The sequence below is a fragment of the Pimephales promelas genome, assembly GCF_988280905.1.
Source record: "Pimephales promelas chromosome 3 unlocalized genomic scaffold, fPimPro1.hap1.1 SUPER_3_unloc_1, whole genome shotgun sequence".
Classification (NCBI taxonomy): Eukaryota; Metazoa; Chordata; class Actinopteri; order Cypriniformes; family Leuciscidae; genus Pimephales; species Pimephales promelas.
The window spans coordinates 263,884-279,903 of NW_028297295.1; the positions used below are offsets into that span (position 1 = coordinate 263,884).

A 16,020-nucleotide genomic window follows, 5' to 3' on the forward strand; every position below is an offset into this window, starting at 1 on the left:
GATTTTTGAACCATTTCATTGACTCTTTTTTTTTTTTTTTTTAAACAATAAAGCTTACAGCACCTGGTATTCCCAGGCGGTCTCCCATCCAAGTACTAACCAGGCCCGACCCTGCTTAGCTTCCGAGATCAGACGAGTTCGGGCGTTCTCAAGGTGGTATGGCCGTAAGCAAAATCTGCTGCCAAAATTGGGCTATTTGAATGGTTAGAACATTAGGGTAGTAAACCATATAAAGCTTACTAGGTCTCCCATCCAACAATAAAGCTTACAGCACCTGGTATTCCCAGGCGGTCTCCCATCCAAGTACTAACCAGGCCCGACCCTGCTTAGCTTCCGAGATCAGACGAGTTCGGGCGTTCTCAAGGTGGTATGGCCGTAAGCAAAATCTGCTGCCAAAATTGGGCTATTTGAATGGTTAGAACATTAGGGTAGTAAACCATATAAAGCTTACTAGGTCTCCCATCCAACAATAAAGCTTACAGCACCTGGTATTCCCAGGCGGTCTCCCATCCAAGTACTAACCAGGCCCGACCCTGCTTAGCTTCCGAGATCAGACGAGTTCGGGCGTTCTCAAGGTGGTATGGCCGTAAGCAAAATCTGCTGCCAAAATTGGGCTTTTTGAATGGTTAGAACATTAGGGTAGTAAACCATATAAAGCTTACTAGGTCTCCCATCCAACAATAAAGCTTACAGCACCTGGTATTCCCAGGCGGTCACCCATCCAAGTACTAACCAGGCCCGACCCTGCTTAGCTTCCGAGATCAGACGAGTTCGGGCGTTCTCAAGGTGGTATGGCCGTAAGCGAAATCTGCTGCCAAAATTGGGCTATTTGAAGAAAAAAAAAAGAGACTCTTTCAGGCTTTCTGAAGAAACTCAGAGACGATTTCAGGCATTTTGAGGGGGAAAAAAGACAATTTAGGATTTTTGAACAATTTCATTGACTCTTTTTTTTTTTTTTTTTTTTTTAAACAATAAAGCTTACAGCACCTGGTATTCCCAGGCGGTCTCCCATCCAAGTACTAACCAGGCCCGACCCTGCTTAGCTTCCGAGATCAGACGAGTTCGGGCGTTCTCAAGGTGGTATGGCCGTAAGCAAAATCTGCTGCCAAAATTGGGCTTTTTGAATGGTTAGAACATTAGGGTAGTAAACCATATAAAGCTTACTAGGTCTCCCATCCAACAATAAAGCTTACAGCACCTGGTATTCCCAGGCGGTCTCCCATCCAAGTACTAACCAGGCCCGACCCTGCTTGGCTTCCGAGATCAGACGAGTTCGGGCGTTCTCAAGGTGGTATGGCCGTAAGCAAAATCTGCTGCCAAAATTGGGCTATTTGAATGGTTAGAACATTAGGGTAGTAAACCATATAAAGCTTACTAGGTCTCCCATCCAACAATAAAGCTTACAGCACCTGGTATTCCCAGGCGGTCTCCCATCCAAGTACTAACCAGGCCCGACCCTGCTTAGCTTCCGAGATCAGACGAGTTCGGGCGTTCTCAAGGTGGTATGGCCGTAAGCAAAATCTGCTGCCAAAATTGGGCTTTTTGAATGGTTAGAACATTAGGGTAGTAAACCATATAAAGCTTACTAGGTCTCCCATCCAACAATAAAGCTTACAGCACCTGGTATTCCCAGGCGGTCACCCATCCAAGTACTAACCAGGCCCGACCCTGCTTAGCTTCCGAGATCAGACGAGTTCGGGCGTTCTCAAGGTGGTATGGCCGTAAGCCAAATCTGCTGCCAAAATTGGGCTATTTGAATGGTTAGAACATTAGGGTAGTAAACCATATAAAGCTTACTAGGTCTCCCATCCAACAATAAAGCTTACAGCACCTGGTATTCCCAGGCGGTCTCCCATCCAAGTACTAACCAGGCCCGACCCTGCTTAGCTTCCGAGATCAGACGAGTTCGGGCGTTCTCAAGGTGGTATGGCCGTAAGCGAAATCTGCTGCCAAAATTGGGCTATTTGAAGAAAAAAAAAAGAGACTCTTTCAGGCTTTCTGAAGAAACTCAGAGACGATTTCAGGCATTTTGAGGGGGAAAAAAGACAATTTAGGATTTTTGAACCATTTCATTGACTCTTTTTTTTTTTTTTTTTAAACAATAAAGCTTACAGCACCTGGTATTCCCAGGCGGTCTCCCATCCAAGTACTAACCAGGCCCGACCCTGCTTAGCTTCCGAGATCAGACGAGTTCGGGCGTTCTCAAGGTGGTATGGCCGTAAGCAAAATCTGCTGCCAAAATTGGGCTATTTGAATGGTTAGAACATTAGGGTAGTAAACCATATAAAGCTTACTAGGTCTCCCATCCAACAATAAAGCTTACAGCACCTGGTATTCCCAGGCGGTCTCCCATCCAAGTACTAACCAGGCCCGACCCTGCTTAGCTTCCGAGATCAGACGAGTTCGGGCGTTCTCAAGGTGGTATGGCCGTAAGCAAAATCTGCTGCCAAAATTGGGCTATTTGAATGGTTAGAACATTAGGGTAGTAAACCATATAAAGCTTACTAGGTCTCCCATCCAACAATAAAGCTTACAGCACCTGGTATTCCCAGGCGGTCTCCCATCCAAGTACTAACCAGGCCCGACCCTGCTTAGCTTCCGAGATCAGACGAGTTCGGGCGTTCTCAAGGTGGTATGGCCGTAAGCAAAATCTGCTGCCAAAATTGGGCTATTTGAATGGTTAGAACATTAGGGTAGTAAACCATATAAAGCTTACTAGGTCTCCCATCCAACAATAAAGCTTACAGCACCTGGTATTCCCAGGCGGTCTCCCATCCAAGTACTAACCAGGCCCGACCCTGCTTAGCTTCCGAGATCAGACGAGTTCGGGCGTTCTCAAGGTGGTATGGCCGTAAGCAAAATCTGCTGCCAAAATTGGGCTATTTGAATGGTTAGAACATTAGGGTAGTAAACCATATAAAGCTTACTAGGTCTCCCATCCAACAATAAAGCTTACAGCACCTGGTATTCCCAGGCGGTCTCCCATCCAAGTACTAACCAGGCCCGACCCTGCTTAGCTTCCGAGATCAGACGAGTTCGGGCGTTCTCAAGGTGGTATGGCCGTAAGCGAAATCTGCTGCCAAAATTGGGCTATTTGAAGAAAAAAAAAAGAGACTCTTTCAGGCTTTCTGAAGAAACTCAGAGACGATTTCAGGCATTTTGAGGGGGAAAAAAGACAATTTAGGATTTTTGAACAATTTCATTGACTCTTTTTTTTTTTTTTTTTTTTTTAAACAATAAAGCTTACAGCACCTGGTATTCCCAGGCGGTCTCCCATCCAAGTACTAACCAGGCCCGACCCTGCTTAGCTTCCGAGATCAGACGAGTTCGGGCGTTCTCAAGGTGGTATGGCCGTAAGCAAAATCTGCTGCCAAAATTGGGCTTTTTGAATGGTTAGAACATTAGGGTAGTAAACCATATAAAGCTTACTAGGTCTCCCATCCAACAATAAAGCTTACAGCACCTGGTATTCCCAGGCGGTCTCCCATCCAAGTACTAACCAGGCCCGACCCTGCTTAGCTTCCGAGATCAGACGAGTTCGGGCGTTCTCAAGGTGGTATGGCCGTAAGCAAAATCTGCTGCCAAAATTGGGCTATTTGAATGGTTAGAACATTAGGGTAGTAAACCATATAAAGCTTACTAGGTCTCCCATCCAACAATAAAGCTTACAGCACCTGGTATTCCCAGGCGGTCTCCCATCCAAGTACTAACCAGGCCCGACCCTGCTTAGCTTCCGAGATCAGACGAGTTCGGGCGTTCTCAAGGTGGTATGGCCGTAAGCGAAATCTGCTGCCAAAATTGGGCTATTTGAAGAAAAAAAAAAGAGACTCTTTCAGGCTTTCTGAAGAAACTCAGAGACGATTTCAGGCATTTTGAGGGGGAAAAAAGACAATTTAGGATTTTTGAACCATTTCATTGACTCTTTTTTTTTTTTTTTTTAAACAATAAAGCTTACAGCACCTGGTATTCCCAGGCGGTCTCCCATCCAAGTACTAACCAGGCCCGACCCTGCTTAGCTTCCGAGATCAGACGAGTTCGGGCGTTCTCAAGGTGGTATGGCCGTAAGCAAAATCTGCTGCCAAAATTGGGCTATTTGAATGGTTAGAACATTAGGGTAGTAAACCATATAAAGCTTACTAGGTCTCCCATCCAACAATAAAGCTTACAGCACCTGGTATTCCCAGGCGGTCTCCCATTCAAGTACTAACCAGGCCCGACCCTGCTTAGCTTCCGAGATCAGACGAGTTCGGGCGTTCTCAAGGTGGTATGGCCGTAAGCAAAATCTGCTGCCAAAATTGGGCTATTTGAATGGTTAGAACATTAGGGTAGTAAACCATATAAAGCTTACTAGGTCTCCCATCCAACAATAAAGCTTACAGGACCTGGTATTCCCAGGCGGTCTCCCATCCAAGTACTAACCAGGCCCGACCCTGCTTAGCTTCCGAGATCAGACGAGTTCGGGCGTTCTCAAGGTGGTATGGCCGTAAGCAAAATCTGCTGCCAAAATTGGGCTATTTGAATGGTTAGAACATTAGGGTAGTAAACCATATAAAGCTTACTAGGTCTCCCATCCAACAATAAAGCTTACAGCACCTGGTATTCCCAGGCGGTCTCCCATCCAAGTACTAACCAGGCCCGACCCTGCTTAGCTTCCGAGATCAGACGAGTTCGGGCGTTCTCAAGGTGGTATGGCCGTAAGCGAAATCTGCTGCCAAAATTGGGCTATTTGAAGAAAAAAAAAGAGACTCTTTCAGGCTTTCTGAAGAAACTCAGAGACGATTTCAGGCATTTTGAGGGGGAAAAAAGACAATTTAGGATTTTTGAACCATTTCATTGACTCTTTTTTTTTTTTTTTTTAAACAATAAAGTACAGCACCTGGTATTCCCAGGCGGTCTCCCATCCAAGTACTAACCAGGCCCGACCCTGCTTAGCTTCCGAGATCAGACGAGTTCGGGCGTTCTCAAGGTGGTATGGCCGTAAGCTAAATCTGCTGCCAAAATTGGGCTATTTGAATGGTTAGAACATTAGGGTAGTAAACCATATAAAGCTTACTAGGTCTCCCATCCAACAATAAAGCTTACAGCACCTGGTGTTCCCAGGCGGTCTCCCATCCAAGTACTAACCAGGCCCGACCCTGCTTAGCTTCCGAGATCAGACGAGTTCGGGCGTTCTCAAGGTGGTATGGCCGTAAGCAAAATCTGCTGCCAAAATTGGGCTATTTGAATGGTTAGAACATTAGGGTAGTAAACCATATAAAGCTTACTAGGTCTCCCATCCAACAATAAAGCTTACAGCACCTGGTATTCCCAGGCGGTCTCCCATCCAAGTACTAACCAGGCCCGACCCTGCTTAGCTTCCGAGATCAGACGAGTTCGGGCGTTCTCAAGGTGGTATGGCCGTAAGCAAAATCTGCTGCCAAAATTGGGCTATTTGAATGGTTAGAACATTAGGGTAGTAAACCATGTAAAGCTTACTAGGTCTCCCATCCAACAATAAAGCTTACAGCACCTGGTATTCCCAGGCGGTCTCCCATCCAAGTACTAACCAGGCCCGACCCTGCTTAGCTTCCGAGATCAGACGAGTTCGGGCGTTTTCAAGGTGGTATGGCCGTAAGCAAAATCTGCTGCCAAAATTGGGCTATTTGAATGGTTAGAACATTAGGGTAGTAAACCATATAAAGCTTACTAGGTCTCCCATCCAACAATAAAGCTTACAGCACCTGGTATTCCCAGGCGGTCTCCCATCCAAGTACTAACCAGGCCCGACCCTGCTTAGCTTCCGAGATCAGACGAGTTCGGGCGTTCTCAAGGTGGTATGGCCGTAAGCAAAATCTGCTGCCAAAATTGGGCTATTTGAATGGTTAGAACATTAGGGTAGTAAACCATATAAAGCTTACTAGGTCTCCCATCCAACAATAAAGCTTACAGCACCTGGTATTCCCAGGCGGTCTCCCATCCAAGTACTAACCAGGCCCGACCCTGCTTAGCTTCCGAGATCAGACGAGTTCGGGCGTTCTCAAGGTGGTATGGCCGTAAGCGAAATCTGCTGCCAAAATTGGGCTATTTGAAGAAAAAAAAAGAGACTCTTTCAGGCTTTCTGAAGAAACTCAGAGACGATTTCAGGCATTTTGAGGGGGAAAAAGACAATTTAGGATTTTTGAACAATTTCATTGACTCTTTTTTTTTTTTTTTTTTTTTTAAACAATAAAGCTTACAGCACCTGGTATTCCCAGGCGGTCTCCCATCCAAGTACTAACCAGGCCCGACCCTGCTTAGCTTCCGAGATCAGACGAGTTCGGGCGTTCTCAAGGTGGTATGGCCGTAAGCAAAATCTGCTGCCAAAATTGGGCTTTTTGAATGGTTAGAACATTAGGGTAGTAAACCATATAAAGCTTACTAGGTCTCCCATCCAACAATAAAGCTTACAGCACCTGGTATTCCCAGGCGGTCTCCCATCCAAGTACTAACCAGGCCCGACCCTGCTTAGCTTCCGAGATCAGACGAGTTCGGGCGTTCTCAAGGTGGTATGGCCGTAAGCCAAATCTGCTGCCAAAATTGGGCTATTTGAATGGTTAGAACATTAGGGTAGTAAACCATATAAAGCTTACTAGGTCTCCCATCCAACAATAAAGCTTACAGCACCTGGTATTCCCAGGCGGTCTCCCATCCAAGTACTAACCAGGCCCGACCCTGCTTAGCTTCCGAGATCAGACGAGTTCGGGCGTTCTCAAGGTGGTATGGCCGTAAGCGAAATCTGCTGCCAAAATTGGGCTATTTGAAGAAAAAAAAAAGAGACTCTTTCAGGCTTTCTGAAGAAACTCAGAGACGATTTCAGGCATTTTGAGGGGGAAAAAAGACAATTTAGGATTTTTGAACCATTTCATTGACTCTTTTTTTTTTTTTTTTTTAAACAATAAAGCTTACAGCACCTGGTATTCCCAGGCGGTCTCCCATCCAAGTACTAACCAGGCCCGACCCTGCTTAGCTTCCGAGATCAGACGAGTTCGGGCGTTCTCAAGGTGGTATGGCCGTAAGCAAAATCTGCTGCCAAAATTGGGCTATTTGAATGGTTAGAACATTAGGGTAGTAAACCATATAAAGCTTACTAGGTCTCCCATCCAACAATAAAGCTTACAGCACCTGGTATTCCCAGGCGGTCTCCCATCCAAGTACTAACCAGGCCCGACCCTGCTTAGCTTCCGAGATCAGACGAGTTCGGGCGTTCTCAAGGTGGTATGGCCGTAAGCAAAATCTGCTGCCAAAATTGGGCTATTTGAATGGTTAGAACATTAGGGTAGTAAACCATATAAAGCTTACTAGGTCTCCCATCCAACAATAAAGCTTACAGCACCTGGTATTCCCAGGCGGTCTCCCATCCAAGTACTAACCAGGCCCGACCCTGCTTAGCTTCCGAGATCAGACGAGTTCGGGCGTTCTCAAGGTGGTATGGCCGTAAGCAAAATCTGCTGCCAAAATTGGGCTATTTGAATGGTTAGAACATTAGGGTAGTAAACCATATAAAGCTTACTAGGTCTCCCATCCAACAATAAAGCTTACAGCACCTGGTATTCCCAGGCGGTCTCCCATCCAAGTACTAACCAGGCCCGACCCTGCTTAGCTTCCGAGATCAGACGAGTTCGGGCGTTCTCAAGGTGGTATGGCCGTAAGCAAAATCTGCTGCCAAAATTGGGCTATTTGAATGGTTAGAACATTAGGGTAGTAAACCATATAAAGCTTACTAGGTCTCCCATCCAACAATAAAGCTTACAGCACCTGGTATTCCCAGGCGGTCTCCCATCCAAGTACTAACCAGGCCCGACCCTGCTTAGCTTCCGAGATCAGACGAGTTCGGGCGTTCTCAAGGTGGTATGGCCGTAAGCGAAATCTGCTGCCAAAATTGGGCTATTTGAAGAAAAAAAAAGAGACTCTTTCAGGCTTTCTGAAGAAACTCAGAGACGATTTCAGGCATTTTGAGGGGGAAAAAAGACAATTTAGGATTTTTGAACCATTTCATTGACTCTTTTTTTTTTTTTTTTAAACAATAAAGCTTACAGCACCTGGTATTCCCAGGCGGTCTCCCATCCAAGTACTAACCAGGCCCGACCCTGCTTAGCTTCCGAGATCAGACGAGTTCGGGCGTTCTCAAGGTGGTATGGCCGTAAGCAAAATCTGCTGCCAAAATTGGGCTATTTGAATGGTTAGAACATTAGGGTAGTAAACCATATAAAGCTTACTAGGTCTCCCATCCAACAATAAAGCTTACAGCACCTGGTATTCCCAGGCGGTCTCCCATCCAAGTACTAACCAGGCCCGACCCTGCTTAGCTTCCGAGATCAGACGAGTTCGGGCGTTCTCAAGGTGGTATGGCCGTAAGCGAAATCTGCTGCCAAAATTGGGCTATTTGAAGAAAAAAAAAAGAGACTCTTTCAGGCTTTCTGAAGAAACTCAGAGACGATTTCAGGCATTTTGAGGGGGAAAAAAGACAATTTAGGATTTTTGAACCATTTCATTGACTCTTTTTTTTTTTTTTTTTTTAAACAATAAAGCTTACAGCACCTGGTATTCCCAGGCGGTCTCCCATCCAAGTACTAACCAGGCCCGACCCTGCTTAGCTTCCGAGATCAGACGAGTTCGGGCGTTCTCAAGGTGGTATGGCCGTAAGCAAAATCTGCTGCCAAAATTGGGCTATTTGAATGGTTAGAACATTAGGGTAGTAAAACATATAAAGCTTACTAGGTCTCCCATCCAACAATAAAGCTTACAGCACCTGGTATTCCCAGGCGGTCTCCCATCCAAGTACTAACCAGGCCCGACCCTGCTTAGCTTCCGAGATCAGACGAGTTCGGGCGTTCTCAAGGTGGTATGGCCGTAAGCAAAATCTGCTGCCAAAATTGGGCTATTTGAATGGTTAGAACATTAGGGTAGTAAACCATATAAAGCTTACTAGGTCTCCCATCCAACAATAAAGCTTACAGCACCTGGTATTCCCAGGCGGTCTCCCATCCAAGTACTAACCAGGCCCGACCCTGCTTAGCTTCCGAGATCAGACGAGTTCGGGCGTTCTCAAGGTGGTATGGCCGTAAGCAAAATCTGCTGCCAAAATTGGGCTATTTGAATGGTTAGAACATTAGGGTAGTAAACCATATAAAGCTTACTAGGTCTCCCATCCAACAATAAAGCTTACAGCACCTGGTATTCCCAGGCGGTCTCCCATCCAAGTACTAACCAGGCCCGACCCTGCTTAGCTTCCGAGATCAGACGAGTTCGGGCGTTCTCAAGGTGGTATGGCCGTAAGCAAAATCTGCTGCCAAAATTGGGCTATTTGAATGGTTAGAACATTAGGGTAGTAAACCATATAAAGCTTACTAGGTCTCCCATCCAACAATAAAGCTTACAGCACCTGGTATTCCCAGGCGGTCTCCCATCCAAGTACTAACCAGGCCCGACCCTGCTTAGCTTCCGAGATCAGACGAGTTCGGGCGTTCTCAAGGTGGTATGGCCGTAAGCGAAATCTGCTGCCAAAATTGGGCTATTTGAAGAAAAAAAAAAGAGACTCTTTCAGGCTTTCTGAAGAAACTCAGAGACGATTTCAGGCATTTTGAGGGGGAAAAAAGACAATTTAGGATTTTTGAACCATTTCATTGACTCTTTTTTTTTTTTTTTTAAACAATAAAGCTTACAGCACCTGGTATTCCCAGGCGGTCTCCCATCCAAGTACTAACCAGGCCCGACCCTGCTTAGCTTCCGAGATCAGACGAGTTCGGGCGTTCTCAAGGTGGTATGGCCGTAAGCAAAATCTGCTGCCAAAATTGGGCTATTTGAATGGTTAGAACATTAGGGTAGTAAACCATATAAAGCTTACTAGGTCTCCCATCCAACAATAAAGCTTACAGCACCTGGTATTCCCAGGCGGTCTCCCATCCAAGTACTAACCAGGCCCGACCCTGCTTAGCTTCCGAGATCAGACGAGTTCGGGCGTTCTCAAGGTGGTATGGCCGTAAGCAAAATCTGCTGCCAAAATTGGGCTATTTGAATGGTTAGAACATTAGGGTAGTAAACCATATAAAGCTTACTAGGTCTCCCATCCAACAATAAAGCTTACAGCACCTGGTATTCCCAGGCGGTCTCCCATCCAAGTACTAACCAGGCCCGACCCTGCTTAGCTTCCGAGATCAGACGAGTTCGGGCGTTCTCAAGGTGGTATGGCCGTAAGCGAAATCTGCTGCCAAAATTGGGCTATTTGAATGGTTAGAACATTAGGGTAGTAAACCATGTAAAGCTTACTAGGTCTCCCATCCAACAATAAAGCTTACAGCACCTGGTATTCCCAGGCGGTCTCCCATCCAAGTACTAACCAGGCCCGACCCTGCTTAGCTTCCGAGATCAGACGAGTTCGGGCGTTCTCAAGGTGGTATGGCCGTAAGCAAAATCTGCTGCCAAAATTGGGCTATTTGAATGGTTAGAACATTAGGGTAGTAAACCATATAAAGCTTACTAGGTCTCCCATCCAACAATAAAGCTTACAGCACCTGGTATTCCCAGGCGGTCTCCCATCCAAGTACTAACCAGGCCCGACCCTGCTTAGCTTCCGAGATCAGACGAGTTCGGGCGTTCTCAAGGTGGTATGGCCGTAAGCGAAATCTGCTGCCAAAATTGGGCTATTTGAAGAAAAAAAAAAGAGACTCTTTCAGGCTTTCTGAAGAAACTCAGAGACGATTTCAGGCATTTTGAGGGGGAAAAAAGACAATTTAGGATTTTTGAACCATTTCATTGACTCTTTTTTTTTTTTTTTTTAAACAATAAAGCTTACAGCACCTGGTATTCCCAGGCGGTCTCCCATCCAAGTACTAACCAGGCCCGACCCTGCTTAGCTTCCGAGATCAGACGAGTTCGGGCGTTCTCAAGGTGGTATGGCCGTAAGCAAAATCTGCTGCCAAAATTGGGCTATTTGAATGGTTAGAACATTAGGGTAGTAAACCATATAAAGCTTACTAGGTCTCCCATCCAACAATAAAGCTTACAGCACCTGGTATTCCCAGGCGGTCTCCCATCCAAGTACTAACCAGGCCCGACCCTGCTTAGCTTCCGAGATCAGACGAGTTCGGGCGTTCTCAAGGTGGTATGGCCGTAAGCGAAATCTGCTGCCAAAATTGGGCTATTTGAAGAAAAAAAAAAGAGACTCTTTCAGGCTTTCTGAAGAAACTCAGAGACGATTTCAGGCATTTTGAGGGGGAAAAAAGACAATTTAGGATTTTTGAACCATTTCATTGACTCTTTTTTTTTTTTTTTTTTAAACAATAAAGCTTACAGCACCTGGTATTCCCAGGCGGTCTCCCATCCAAGTACTAACCAGGCCCGACCCTGCTTAGCTTCCGAGATCAGACGAGTTCGGGCGTTCTCAAGGTGGTATGGCCGTAAGCAAAATCTGCTGCCAAAATTGGGCTATTTGAATGGTTAGAACATTAGGGTAGTAAAACATATAAAGCTTACTAGGTCTCCCATCCAACAATAAAGCTTACAGCACCTGGTATTCCCAGGCGGTCTCCCATCCAAGTACTAACCAGGCCCGACCCTGCTTAGCTTCCGAGATCAGACGAGTTCGGGCGTTCTCAAGGTGGTATGGCCGTAAGCAAAATCTGCTGCCAAAATTGGGCTATTTGAATGGTTAGAACATTAGGGTAGTAAACCATATAAAGCTTACTAGGTCTCCCATCCAACAATAAAGCTTACAGCACCTGGTATTCCCAGGCGGTCTCCCATCCAAGTACTAACCAGGCCCGACCCTGCTTAGCTTCCGAGATCAGACGAGTTCGGGCGTTCTCAAGGTGGTATGGCCGTAAGCAAAATCTGCTGCCAAAATTGGGCTATTTGAATGGTTAGAACATTAGGGTAGTAAACCATATAAAGCTTACTAGGTCTCCCATCCAACAATAAAGCTTACAGCACCTGGTATTCCCAGGCGGTCTCCCATCCAAGTACTAACCAGGCCCGACCCTGCTTAGCTTCCGAGATCAGACGAGTTCGGGCGTTCTCAAGGTGGTATGGCCGTAAGCAAAATCTGCTGCCAAAATTGGGCTATTTGAATGGTTAGAACATTAGGGTAGTAAACCATATAAAGCTTACTAGGTCTCCCATCCAACAATAAAGCTTACAGCACCTGGTATTCCCAGGCGGTCTCCCATCCAAGTACTAACCAGGCCCGACCCTGCTTAGCTTCCGAGATCAGACGAGTTCGGGCGTTCTCAAGGTGGTATGGCCGTAAGCGAAATCTGCTGCCAAAATTGGGCTATTTGAAGAAAAAAAAAAGAGACTCTTTCAGGCTTTCTGAAGAAACTCAGAGACGATTTCAGGCATTTTGAGGGGGAAAAAAGACAATTTAGGATTTTTGAACCATTTCATTGACTCTTTTTTTTTTTTTTTTAAACAATAAAGCTTACAGCACCTGGTATTCCCAGGCGGTCTCCCATCCAAGTACTAACCAGGCCCGACCCTGCTTAGCTTCCGAGATCAGACGAGTTCGGGCGTTCTCAAGGTGGTATGGCCGTAAGCAAAATCTGCTGCCAAAATTGGGCTATTTGAATGGTTAGAACATTAGGGTAGTAAACCATATAAAGCTTACTAGGTCTCCCATCCAACAATAAAGCTTACAGCACCTGGTATTCCCAGGCGGTCTCCCATCCAAGTACTAACCAGGCCCGACCCTGCTTAGCTTCCGAGATCAGACGAGTTCGGGCGTTCTCAAGGTGGTATGGCCGTAAGCAAAATCTGCTGCCAAAATTGGGCTATTTGAATGGTTAGAACATTAGGGTAGTAAACCATATAAAGCTTACTAGGTCTCCCATCCAACAATAAAGCTTACAGCACCTGGTATTCCCAGGCGGTCTCCCATCCAAGTACTAACCAGGCCCGACCCTGCTTAGCTTCCGAGATCAGACGAGTTCGGGCGTTCTCAAGGTGGTATGGCCGTAAGCGAAATCTGCTGCCAAAATTGGGCTATTTGAATGGTTAGAACATTAGGGTAGTAAACCATGTAAAGCTTACTAGGTCTCCCATCCAACAATAAAGCTTACAGCACCTGGTATTCCCAGGCGGTCTCCCATCCAAGTACTAACCAGGCCCGACCCTGCTTAGCTTCCGAGATCAGACGAGTTCGGGCGTTCTCAAGGTGGTATGGCCGTAAGCAAAATCTGCTGCCAAAATTGGGCTATTTGAATGGTTAGAACATTAGGGTAGTAAACCATATAAAGCTTACTAGGTCTCCCATCCAACAATAAAGCTTACAGCACCTGGTATTCCCAGGCGGTCTCCCATCCAAGTACTAACCAGGCCCGACCCTGCTTAGCTTCCGAGATCAGACGAGTTCGGGCGTTCTCAAGGTGGTATGGCCGTAAGCGAAATCTGCTGCCAAAATTGGGCTATTTGAAGAAAAAAAAAAGAGACTCTTTCAGGCTTTCTGAAGAAACTCAGAGACGATTTCAGGCATTTTGAGGGGGAAAAAAGACAATTTAGGATTTTTGAACCATTTCATTGACTCTTTTTTTTTTTTTTTTTAAACAATAAAGCTTACAGCACCTGGTATTCCCAGGCGGTCTCCCATCCAAGTACTAACCAGGCCCGACCCTGCTTAGCTTCCGAGATCAGACGAGTTCGGGCGTTCTCAAGGTGGTATGGCCGTAAGCAAAATCTGCTGCCAAAATTGGGCTATTTGAATGGTTAGAACATTAGGGTAGTAAACCATATAAAGCTTACTAGGTCTCCCATCCAACAATAAAGCTTACAGCACCTGGTATTCCCAGGCGGTCTCCCATCCAAGTACTAACCAGGCCCGACCCTGCTTAGCTTCCGAGATCAGACGAGTTCGGGCGTTCTCAAGGTGGTATGGCCGTAAGCAAAATCTGCTGCCAAAATTGGGCTATTTGAATGGTTAGAACATTAGGGTAGTAAACCATATAAAGCTTACTAGGTCTCCCATCCAACAATAAAGCTTACAGCACCTGGTATTCCCAGGCGGTCTCCCATCCAAGTACTAACCAGGCCCGACCCTGCTTAGCTTCCGAGATCAGACGAGTTCGGGCGTTCTCAAGGTGGTATGGCCGTAAGCAAAATCTGCTGCCAAAATTGGGCTATTTGAATGGTTAGAACATTAGGGTAGTAAACCATATAAAGCTTACTAGGTCTCCCATCCAACAATAAAGCTTACAGCACCTGGTATTCCCAGGCGGTCTCCCATCCAAGTACTAACCAGGCCCGACCCTGCTTAGCTTCCGAGATCAGACGAGTTCGGGCGTTCTCAAGGTGGTATGGCCGTAAGCAAAATCTGCTGCCAAAATTGGGCTATTTGAATGGTTAGAACATTAGGGTAGTAAACCATATAAAGCTTACTAGGTCTCCCATCCAACAATAAAGCTTACAGCACCTGGTATTCCCAGGCGGTCTCCCATCCAAGTACTAACCAGGCCCGACCCTGCTTAGCTTCCGAGATCAGACGAGTTCGGGCGTTCTCAAGGTGGTATGGCCGTAAGCGAAATCTGCTGCCAAAATTGGGCTATTTGAAGAAAAAAAAAAGAGACTCTTTCAGGCTTTCTGAAGAAACTCAGAGACGATTTCAGGCATTTTGAGGGGGAAAAAAGACAATTTAGGATTTTTGAACAATTTCATTGACTCTTTTTTTTTTTTTTTTTTTTTTAAACAATAAAGCTTACAGCACCTGGTATTCCCAGGCGGTCTCCCATCCAAGTACTAACCAGGCCCGACCCTGCTTAGCTTCCGAGATCAGACGAGTTCGGGCGTTCTCAAGGTGGTATGGCCGTAAGCAAAATCTGCTGCCAAAATTGGGCTTTTTGAATGGTTAGAACATTAGGGTAGTAAACCATATAAAGCTTACTAGGTCTCCCATCCAACAATAAAGCTTACAGCACCTGGTATTCCCAGGCGGTCTCCCATCCAAGTACTAACCAGGCCCGACCCTGCTTAGCTTCCGAGATCAGACGAGTTCGGGCGTTCTCAAGGTGGTATGGCCGTAAGCAAAATCTGCTGCCAAAATTGGGCTATTTGAATGGTTAGAACATTAGGGTAGTAAACCATATAAAGCTTACTAGGTCTCCCATCCAACAATAAAGCTTACAGCACCTGGTATTCCCAGGCGGTCTCCCATCCAAGTACTAACCAGGCCCGACCCTGCTTAGCTTCCGAGATCAGACGAGTTCGGGCGTTCTCAAGGTGGTATGGCCGTAAGCGAAATCTGCTGCCAAAATTGGGCTATTTGAAGAAAAAAAAAAGAGACTCTTTCAGGCTTTCTGAAGAAACTCAGAGACGATTTCAGGCATTTTGAGGGGGAAAAAAGACAATTTAGGATTTTTGAACCATTTCATTGACTCTTTTTTTTTTTTTTTTTAAACAATAAAGCTTACAGCACCTGGTATTCCCAGGCGGTCTCCCATCCAAGTACTAACCAGGCCCGACCCTGCTTAGCTTCCGAGATCAGACGAGTTCGGGCGTTCTCAAGGTGGTATGGCCGTAAGCAAAATCTGCTGCCAAAATTGGGCTATTTGAATGGTTAGAACATTAGGGTAGTAAACCATATAAAGCTTACTAGGTCTCCCATCCAACAATAAAGCTTACAGCACCTGGTATTCCCAGGCGGTCTCCCATCCAAGTACTAACCAGGCCCGACCCTGCTTAGCTTCCGAGATCAGACGAGTTCGGGCGTTCTCAAGGTGGTATGGCCGTAAGCAAAATCTGCTGCCAAAATTGGGCTATTTGAATGGTTAGAACATTAGGGTAGTAAACCATATAAAGCTTACTAGGTCTCCCATCCAACAATAAAGCTTACAGCACCTGGTATTCCCAGGCGGTCTCCCATCCAAGTACTAACCAGGCCCGACCCTGCTTAGCTTCCGAGATCAGACGAGTTCGGGCGTTCTCAAGGTGGTATGGCCGTAAGCAAAATCTGCTGCCAAAATTGGGCTATTTGAATGGTTAGAACATTAGGGTAGTAAACCATATAAAGCTTACTAGGTC

The 16,020-nt window shown here is 46.0% G+C and overlaps 69 non-coding genes and 1 pseudogene across 69 annotated transcripts; all 70 read right to left on the bottom strand.

Moving 5' to 3' along the window:
- Positions 1-51: 51 nt before the first annotated feature.
- Positions 52-170, bottom strand: LOC148963128 (5S ribosomal RNA). The gene has a single exon (XR_016151354.1). It is a non-coding gene; the product is annotated as a 5S ribosomal RNA (ribosomal RNA).
- A 92-nt stretch (positions 171-262) lies between these two features.
- LOC148963129 (5S ribosomal RNA) lies at positions 263-381 on the bottom strand. Its single transcript, XR_016151355.1, has one exon. It is a non-coding gene; the product is annotated as a 5S ribosomal RNA (ribosomal RNA).
- Positions 382-473: 92 nt separating this feature from the next.
- On the bottom strand, positions 474-592 carry LOC148963130 (5S ribosomal RNA). Its single transcript, XR_016151356.1, has one exon. It is a non-coding gene; the product is annotated as a 5S ribosomal RNA (ribosomal RNA).
- A 92-nt stretch (positions 593-684) lies between these two features.
- On the bottom strand, positions 685-803 carry LOC148963131 (5S ribosomal RNA). The gene has a single exon (XR_016152972.1). It is a non-coding gene; the product is annotated as a 5S ribosomal RNA (ribosomal RNA).
- Positions 804-975: 172 nt separating this feature from the next.
- On the bottom strand, positions 976-1,094 carry LOC148963132 (5S ribosomal RNA). The gene has a single exon (XR_016151358.1). It is a non-coding gene; the product is annotated as a 5S ribosomal RNA (ribosomal RNA).
- Positions 1,095-1,186: 92 nt separating this feature from the next.
- Positions 1,187-1,305, bottom strand: LOC148963133 (5S ribosomal RNA). The gene has a single exon (XR_016153215.1). It is a non-coding gene; the product is annotated as a 5S ribosomal RNA (ribosomal RNA).
- Positions 1,306-1,397: 92 nt separating this feature from the next.
- LOC148963134 (5S ribosomal RNA) lies at positions 1,398-1,516 on the bottom strand. Its single transcript, XR_016151359.1, has one exon. It is a non-coding gene; the product is annotated as a 5S ribosomal RNA (ribosomal RNA).
- A 92-nt stretch (positions 1,517-1,608) lies between these two features.
- LOC148963135 (5S ribosomal RNA) lies at positions 1,609-1,727 on the bottom strand. The gene has a single exon (XR_016153090.1). It is a non-coding gene; the product is annotated as a 5S ribosomal RNA (ribosomal RNA).
- A 92-nt stretch (positions 1,728-1,819) lies between these two features.
- LOC148963136 (5S ribosomal RNA) lies at positions 1,820-1,938 on the bottom strand. The gene has a single exon (XR_016151360.1). It is a non-coding gene; the product is annotated as a 5S ribosomal RNA (ribosomal RNA).
- A 167-nt stretch (positions 1,939-2,105) lies between these two features.
- LOC148963137 (5S ribosomal RNA) lies at positions 2,106-2,224 on the bottom strand. Its single transcript, XR_016151361.1, has one exon. It is a non-coding gene; the product is annotated as a 5S ribosomal RNA (ribosomal RNA).
- A 92-nt stretch (positions 2,225-2,316) lies between these two features.
- On the bottom strand, positions 2,317-2,435 carry LOC148963138 (5S ribosomal RNA). The gene has a single exon (XR_016151362.1). It is a non-coding gene; the product is annotated as a 5S ribosomal RNA (ribosomal RNA).
- A 92-nt stretch (positions 2,436-2,527) lies between these two features.
- Positions 2,528-2,646, bottom strand: LOC148963139 (5S ribosomal RNA). Its single transcript, XR_016151363.1, has one exon. It is a non-coding gene; the product is annotated as a 5S ribosomal RNA (ribosomal RNA).
- A 92-nt stretch (positions 2,647-2,738) lies between these two features.
- Positions 2,739-2,857, bottom strand: LOC148963140 (5S ribosomal RNA). Its single transcript, XR_016151364.1, has one exon. It is a non-coding gene; the product is annotated as a 5S ribosomal RNA (ribosomal RNA).
- A 92-nt stretch (positions 2,858-2,949) lies between these two features.
- On the bottom strand, positions 2,950-3,068 carry LOC148963141 (5S ribosomal RNA). The gene has a single exon (XR_016151365.1). It is a non-coding gene; the product is annotated as a 5S ribosomal RNA (ribosomal RNA).
- Positions 3,069-3,240: 172 nt separating this feature from the next.
- Positions 3,241-3,359, bottom strand: LOC148963142 (5S ribosomal RNA). The gene has a single exon (XR_016151366.1). It is a non-coding gene; the product is annotated as a 5S ribosomal RNA (ribosomal RNA).
- A 92-nt stretch (positions 3,360-3,451) lies between these two features.
- LOC148963143 (5S ribosomal RNA) lies at positions 3,452-3,570 on the bottom strand. Its single transcript, XR_016151367.1, has one exon. It is a non-coding gene; the product is annotated as a 5S ribosomal RNA (ribosomal RNA).
- Positions 3,571-3,662: 92 nt separating this feature from the next.
- On the bottom strand, positions 3,663-3,781 carry LOC148963144 (5S ribosomal RNA). The gene has a single exon (XR_016151369.1). It is a non-coding gene; the product is annotated as a 5S ribosomal RNA (ribosomal RNA).
- A 167-nt stretch (positions 3,782-3,948) lies between these two features.
- LOC148963145 (5S ribosomal RNA) lies at positions 3,949-4,067 on the bottom strand. Its single transcript, XR_016151370.1, has one exon. It is a non-coding gene; the product is annotated as a 5S ribosomal RNA (ribosomal RNA).
- A 92-nt stretch (positions 4,068-4,159) lies between these two features.
- LOC148963146 (5S ribosomal RNA) lies at positions 4,160-4,278 on the bottom strand. Its single transcript, XR_016153201.1, has one exon. It is a non-coding gene; the product is annotated as a 5S ribosomal RNA (ribosomal RNA).
- Positions 4,279-4,370: 92 nt separating this feature from the next.
- On the bottom strand, positions 4,371-4,489 carry LOC148963147 (5S ribosomal RNA). The gene has a single exon (XR_016153410.1). It is a non-coding gene; the product is annotated as a 5S ribosomal RNA (ribosomal RNA).
- A 92-nt stretch (positions 4,490-4,581) lies between these two features.
- Positions 4,582-4,700, bottom strand: LOC148963148 (5S ribosomal RNA). The gene has a single exon (XR_016151371.1). It is a non-coding gene; the product is annotated as a 5S ribosomal RNA (ribosomal RNA).
- Positions 4,701-4,864: 164 nt separating this feature from the next.
- Positions 4,865-4,983, bottom strand: LOC148963149 (5S ribosomal RNA; annotated as a pseudogene).
- Positions 4,984-5,075: 92 nt separating this feature from the next.
- Positions 5,076-5,194, bottom strand: LOC148963150 (5S ribosomal RNA). Its single transcript, XR_016153158.1, has one exon. It is a non-coding gene; the product is annotated as a 5S ribosomal RNA (ribosomal RNA).
- Positions 5,195-5,286: 92 nt separating this feature from the next.
- On the bottom strand, positions 5,287-5,405 carry LOC148963151 (5S ribosomal RNA). The gene has a single exon (XR_016151372.1). It is a non-coding gene; the product is annotated as a 5S ribosomal RNA (ribosomal RNA).
- A 92-nt stretch (positions 5,406-5,497) lies between these two features.
- LOC148963152 (5S ribosomal RNA) lies at positions 5,498-5,616 on the bottom strand. Its single transcript, XR_016150959.1, has one exon. It is a non-coding gene; the product is annotated as a 5S ribosomal RNA (ribosomal RNA).
- A 92-nt stretch (positions 5,617-5,708) lies between these two features.
- On the bottom strand, positions 5,709-5,827 carry LOC148963153 (5S ribosomal RNA). Its single transcript, XR_016151373.1, has one exon. It is a non-coding gene; the product is annotated as a 5S ribosomal RNA (ribosomal RNA).
- Positions 5,828-5,919: 92 nt separating this feature from the next.
- Positions 5,920-6,038, bottom strand: LOC148963154 (5S ribosomal RNA). Its single transcript, XR_016151374.1, has one exon. It is a non-coding gene; the product is annotated as a 5S ribosomal RNA (ribosomal RNA).
- Positions 6,039-6,208: 170 nt separating this feature from the next.
- On the bottom strand, positions 6,209-6,327 carry LOC148963155 (5S ribosomal RNA). Its single transcript, XR_016151375.1, has one exon. It is a non-coding gene; the product is annotated as a 5S ribosomal RNA (ribosomal RNA).
- Positions 6,328-6,419: 92 nt separating this feature from the next.
- On the bottom strand, positions 6,420-6,538 carry LOC148963156 (5S ribosomal RNA). The gene has a single exon (XR_016151376.1). It is a non-coding gene; the product is annotated as a 5S ribosomal RNA (ribosomal RNA).
- A 92-nt stretch (positions 6,539-6,630) lies between these two features.
- Positions 6,631-6,749, bottom strand: LOC148963157 (5S ribosomal RNA). The gene has a single exon (XR_016151377.1). It is a non-coding gene; the product is annotated as a 5S ribosomal RNA (ribosomal RNA).
- Positions 6,750-6,917: 168 nt separating this feature from the next.
- On the bottom strand, positions 6,918-7,036 carry LOC148963158 (5S ribosomal RNA). The gene has a single exon (XR_016151378.1). It is a non-coding gene; the product is annotated as a 5S ribosomal RNA (ribosomal RNA).
- Positions 7,037-7,128: 92 nt separating this feature from the next.
- Positions 7,129-7,247, bottom strand: LOC148963159 (5S ribosomal RNA). The gene has a single exon (XR_016151380.1). It is a non-coding gene; the product is annotated as a 5S ribosomal RNA (ribosomal RNA).
- Positions 7,248-7,339: 92 nt separating this feature from the next.
- Positions 7,340-7,458, bottom strand: LOC148963160 (5S ribosomal RNA). The gene has a single exon (XR_016151382.1). It is a non-coding gene; the product is annotated as a 5S ribosomal RNA (ribosomal RNA).
- A 92-nt stretch (positions 7,459-7,550) lies between these two features.
- Positions 7,551-7,669, bottom strand: LOC148963161 (5S ribosomal RNA). Its single transcript, XR_016151383.1, has one exon. It is a non-coding gene; the product is annotated as a 5S ribosomal RNA (ribosomal RNA).
- A 92-nt stretch (positions 7,670-7,761) lies between these two features.
- On the bottom strand, positions 7,762-7,880 carry LOC148963162 (5S ribosomal RNA). Its single transcript, XR_016151384.1, has one exon. It is a non-coding gene; the product is annotated as a 5S ribosomal RNA (ribosomal RNA).
- Positions 7,881-8,045: 165 nt separating this feature from the next.
- On the bottom strand, positions 8,046-8,164 carry LOC148963163 (5S ribosomal RNA). Its single transcript, XR_016151385.1, has one exon. It is a non-coding gene; the product is annotated as a 5S ribosomal RNA (ribosomal RNA).
- Positions 8,165-8,256: 92 nt separating this feature from the next.
- On the bottom strand, positions 8,257-8,375 carry LOC148963164 (5S ribosomal RNA). Its single transcript, XR_016151386.1, has one exon. It is a non-coding gene; the product is annotated as a 5S ribosomal RNA (ribosomal RNA).
- Positions 8,376-8,544: 169 nt separating this feature from the next.
- LOC148963165 (5S ribosomal RNA) lies at positions 8,545-8,663 on the bottom strand. Its single transcript, XR_016151387.1, has one exon. It is a non-coding gene; the product is annotated as a 5S ribosomal RNA (ribosomal RNA).
- Positions 8,664-8,755: 92 nt separating this feature from the next.
- Positions 8,756-8,874, bottom strand: LOC148963166 (5S ribosomal RNA). Its single transcript, XR_016151388.1, has one exon. It is a non-coding gene; the product is annotated as a 5S ribosomal RNA (ribosomal RNA).
- A 92-nt stretch (positions 8,875-8,966) lies between these two features.
- On the bottom strand, positions 8,967-9,085 carry LOC148963167 (5S ribosomal RNA). Its single transcript, XR_016151389.1, has one exon. It is a non-coding gene; the product is annotated as a 5S ribosomal RNA (ribosomal RNA).
- Positions 9,086-9,177: 92 nt separating this feature from the next.
- Positions 9,178-9,296, bottom strand: LOC148963168 (5S ribosomal RNA). The gene has a single exon (XR_016151390.1). It is a non-coding gene; the product is annotated as a 5S ribosomal RNA (ribosomal RNA).
- A 92-nt stretch (positions 9,297-9,388) lies between these two features.
- On the bottom strand, positions 9,389-9,507 carry LOC148963169 (5S ribosomal RNA). Its single transcript, XR_016151392.1, has one exon. It is a non-coding gene; the product is annotated as a 5S ribosomal RNA (ribosomal RNA).
- A 166-nt stretch (positions 9,508-9,673) lies between these two features.
- On the bottom strand, positions 9,674-9,792 carry LOC148963170 (5S ribosomal RNA). The gene has a single exon (XR_016151393.1). It is a non-coding gene; the product is annotated as a 5S ribosomal RNA (ribosomal RNA).
- A 92-nt stretch (positions 9,793-9,884) lies between these two features.
- Positions 9,885-10,003, bottom strand: LOC148963171 (5S ribosomal RNA). Its single transcript, XR_016151394.1, has one exon. It is a non-coding gene; the product is annotated as a 5S ribosomal RNA (ribosomal RNA).
- A 92-nt stretch (positions 10,004-10,095) lies between these two features.
- Positions 10,096-10,214, bottom strand: LOC148963172 (5S ribosomal RNA). The gene has a single exon (XR_016151395.1). It is a non-coding gene; the product is annotated as a 5S ribosomal RNA (ribosomal RNA).
- A 92-nt stretch (positions 10,215-10,306) lies between these two features.
- Positions 10,307-10,425, bottom strand: LOC148963173 (5S ribosomal RNA). The gene has a single exon (XR_016151396.1). It is a non-coding gene; the product is annotated as a 5S ribosomal RNA (ribosomal RNA).
- Positions 10,426-10,517: 92 nt separating this feature from the next.
- On the bottom strand, positions 10,518-10,636 carry LOC148963174 (5S ribosomal RNA). The gene has a single exon (XR_016151398.1). It is a non-coding gene; the product is annotated as a 5S ribosomal RNA (ribosomal RNA).
- A 167-nt stretch (positions 10,637-10,803) lies between these two features.
- Positions 10,804-10,922, bottom strand: LOC148963175 (5S ribosomal RNA). Its single transcript, XR_016151399.1, has one exon. It is a non-coding gene; the product is annotated as a 5S ribosomal RNA (ribosomal RNA).
- A 92-nt stretch (positions 10,923-11,014) lies between these two features.
- LOC148963176 (5S ribosomal RNA) lies at positions 11,015-11,133 on the bottom strand. Its single transcript, XR_016151400.1, has one exon. It is a non-coding gene; the product is annotated as a 5S ribosomal RNA (ribosomal RNA).
- A 168-nt stretch (positions 11,134-11,301) lies between these two features.
- Positions 11,302-11,420, bottom strand: LOC148963177 (5S ribosomal RNA). Its single transcript, XR_016151401.1, has one exon. It is a non-coding gene; the product is annotated as a 5S ribosomal RNA (ribosomal RNA).
- Positions 11,421-11,512: 92 nt separating this feature from the next.
- LOC148963178 (5S ribosomal RNA) lies at positions 11,513-11,631 on the bottom strand. The gene has a single exon (XR_016151402.1). It is a non-coding gene; the product is annotated as a 5S ribosomal RNA (ribosomal RNA).
- A 92-nt stretch (positions 11,632-11,723) lies between these two features.
- Positions 11,724-11,842, bottom strand: LOC148963179 (5S ribosomal RNA). Its single transcript, XR_016151404.1, has one exon. It is a non-coding gene; the product is annotated as a 5S ribosomal RNA (ribosomal RNA).
- Positions 11,843-11,934: 92 nt separating this feature from the next.
- Positions 11,935-12,053, bottom strand: LOC148963180 (5S ribosomal RNA). The gene has a single exon (XR_016151405.1). It is a non-coding gene; the product is annotated as a 5S ribosomal RNA (ribosomal RNA).
- Positions 12,054-12,145: 92 nt separating this feature from the next.
- On the bottom strand, positions 12,146-12,264 carry LOC148963181 (5S ribosomal RNA). Its single transcript, XR_016151406.1, has one exon. It is a non-coding gene; the product is annotated as a 5S ribosomal RNA (ribosomal RNA).
- Positions 12,265-12,430: 166 nt separating this feature from the next.
- LOC148963182 (5S ribosomal RNA) lies at positions 12,431-12,549 on the bottom strand. Its single transcript, XR_016151407.1, has one exon. It is a non-coding gene; the product is annotated as a 5S ribosomal RNA (ribosomal RNA).
- Positions 12,550-12,641: 92 nt separating this feature from the next.
- LOC148963183 (5S ribosomal RNA) lies at positions 12,642-12,760 on the bottom strand. Its single transcript, XR_016151408.1, has one exon. It is a non-coding gene; the product is annotated as a 5S ribosomal RNA (ribosomal RNA).
- A 92-nt stretch (positions 12,761-12,852) lies between these two features.
- Positions 12,853-12,971, bottom strand: LOC148963184 (5S ribosomal RNA). Its single transcript, XR_016151410.1, has one exon. It is a non-coding gene; the product is annotated as a 5S ribosomal RNA (ribosomal RNA).
- A 92-nt stretch (positions 12,972-13,063) lies between these two features.
- LOC148963185 (5S ribosomal RNA) lies at positions 13,064-13,182 on the bottom strand. Its single transcript, XR_016151411.1, has one exon. It is a non-coding gene; the product is annotated as a 5S ribosomal RNA (ribosomal RNA).
- A 92-nt stretch (positions 13,183-13,274) lies between these two features.
- LOC148963186 (5S ribosomal RNA) lies at positions 13,275-13,393 on the bottom strand. The gene has a single exon (XR_016151412.1). It is a non-coding gene; the product is annotated as a 5S ribosomal RNA (ribosomal RNA).
- A 167-nt stretch (positions 13,394-13,560) lies between these two features.
- LOC148963187 (5S ribosomal RNA) lies at positions 13,561-13,679 on the bottom strand. Its single transcript, XR_016151413.1, has one exon. It is a non-coding gene; the product is annotated as a 5S ribosomal RNA (ribosomal RNA).
- A 92-nt stretch (positions 13,680-13,771) lies between these two features.
- On the bottom strand, positions 13,772-13,890 carry LOC148963188 (5S ribosomal RNA). Its single transcript, XR_016151414.1, has one exon. It is a non-coding gene; the product is annotated as a 5S ribosomal RNA (ribosomal RNA).
- A 92-nt stretch (positions 13,891-13,982) lies between these two features.
- On the bottom strand, positions 13,983-14,101 carry LOC148963189 (5S ribosomal RNA). The gene has a single exon (XR_016151416.1). It is a non-coding gene; the product is annotated as a 5S ribosomal RNA (ribosomal RNA).
- Positions 14,102-14,193: 92 nt separating this feature from the next.
- On the bottom strand, positions 14,194-14,312 carry LOC148963190 (5S ribosomal RNA). Its single transcript, XR_016151417.1, has one exon. It is a non-coding gene; the product is annotated as a 5S ribosomal RNA (ribosomal RNA).
- A 92-nt stretch (positions 14,313-14,404) lies between these two features.
- Positions 14,405-14,523, bottom strand: LOC148963191 (5S ribosomal RNA). Its single transcript, XR_016151418.1, has one exon. It is a non-coding gene; the product is annotated as a 5S ribosomal RNA (ribosomal RNA).
- Positions 14,524-14,695: 172 nt separating this feature from the next.
- LOC148963192 (5S ribosomal RNA) lies at positions 14,696-14,814 on the bottom strand. The gene has a single exon (XR_016151419.1). It is a non-coding gene; the product is annotated as a 5S ribosomal RNA (ribosomal RNA).
- A 92-nt stretch (positions 14,815-14,906) lies between these two features.
- Positions 14,907-15,025, bottom strand: LOC148963193 (5S ribosomal RNA). The gene has a single exon (XR_016151420.1). It is a non-coding gene; the product is annotated as a 5S ribosomal RNA (ribosomal RNA).
- A 92-nt stretch (positions 15,026-15,117) lies between these two features.
- Positions 15,118-15,236, bottom strand: LOC148963194 (5S ribosomal RNA). The gene has a single exon (XR_016151421.1). It is a non-coding gene; the product is annotated as a 5S ribosomal RNA (ribosomal RNA).
- A 167-nt stretch (positions 15,237-15,403) lies between these two features.
- Positions 15,404-15,522, bottom strand: LOC148963195 (5S ribosomal RNA). Its single transcript, XR_016151422.1, has one exon. It is a non-coding gene; the product is annotated as a 5S ribosomal RNA (ribosomal RNA).
- A 92-nt stretch (positions 15,523-15,614) lies between these two features.
- LOC148963196 (5S ribosomal RNA) lies at positions 15,615-15,733 on the bottom strand. The gene has a single exon (XR_016151423.1). It is a non-coding gene; the product is annotated as a 5S ribosomal RNA (ribosomal RNA).
- Positions 15,734-15,825: 92 nt separating this feature from the next.
- On the bottom strand, positions 15,826-15,944 carry LOC148963197 (5S ribosomal RNA). Its single transcript, XR_016151424.1, has one exon. It is a non-coding gene; the product is annotated as a 5S ribosomal RNA (ribosomal RNA).
- Between the last annotated feature and the right edge of the window lie 76 nt (positions 15,945-16,020).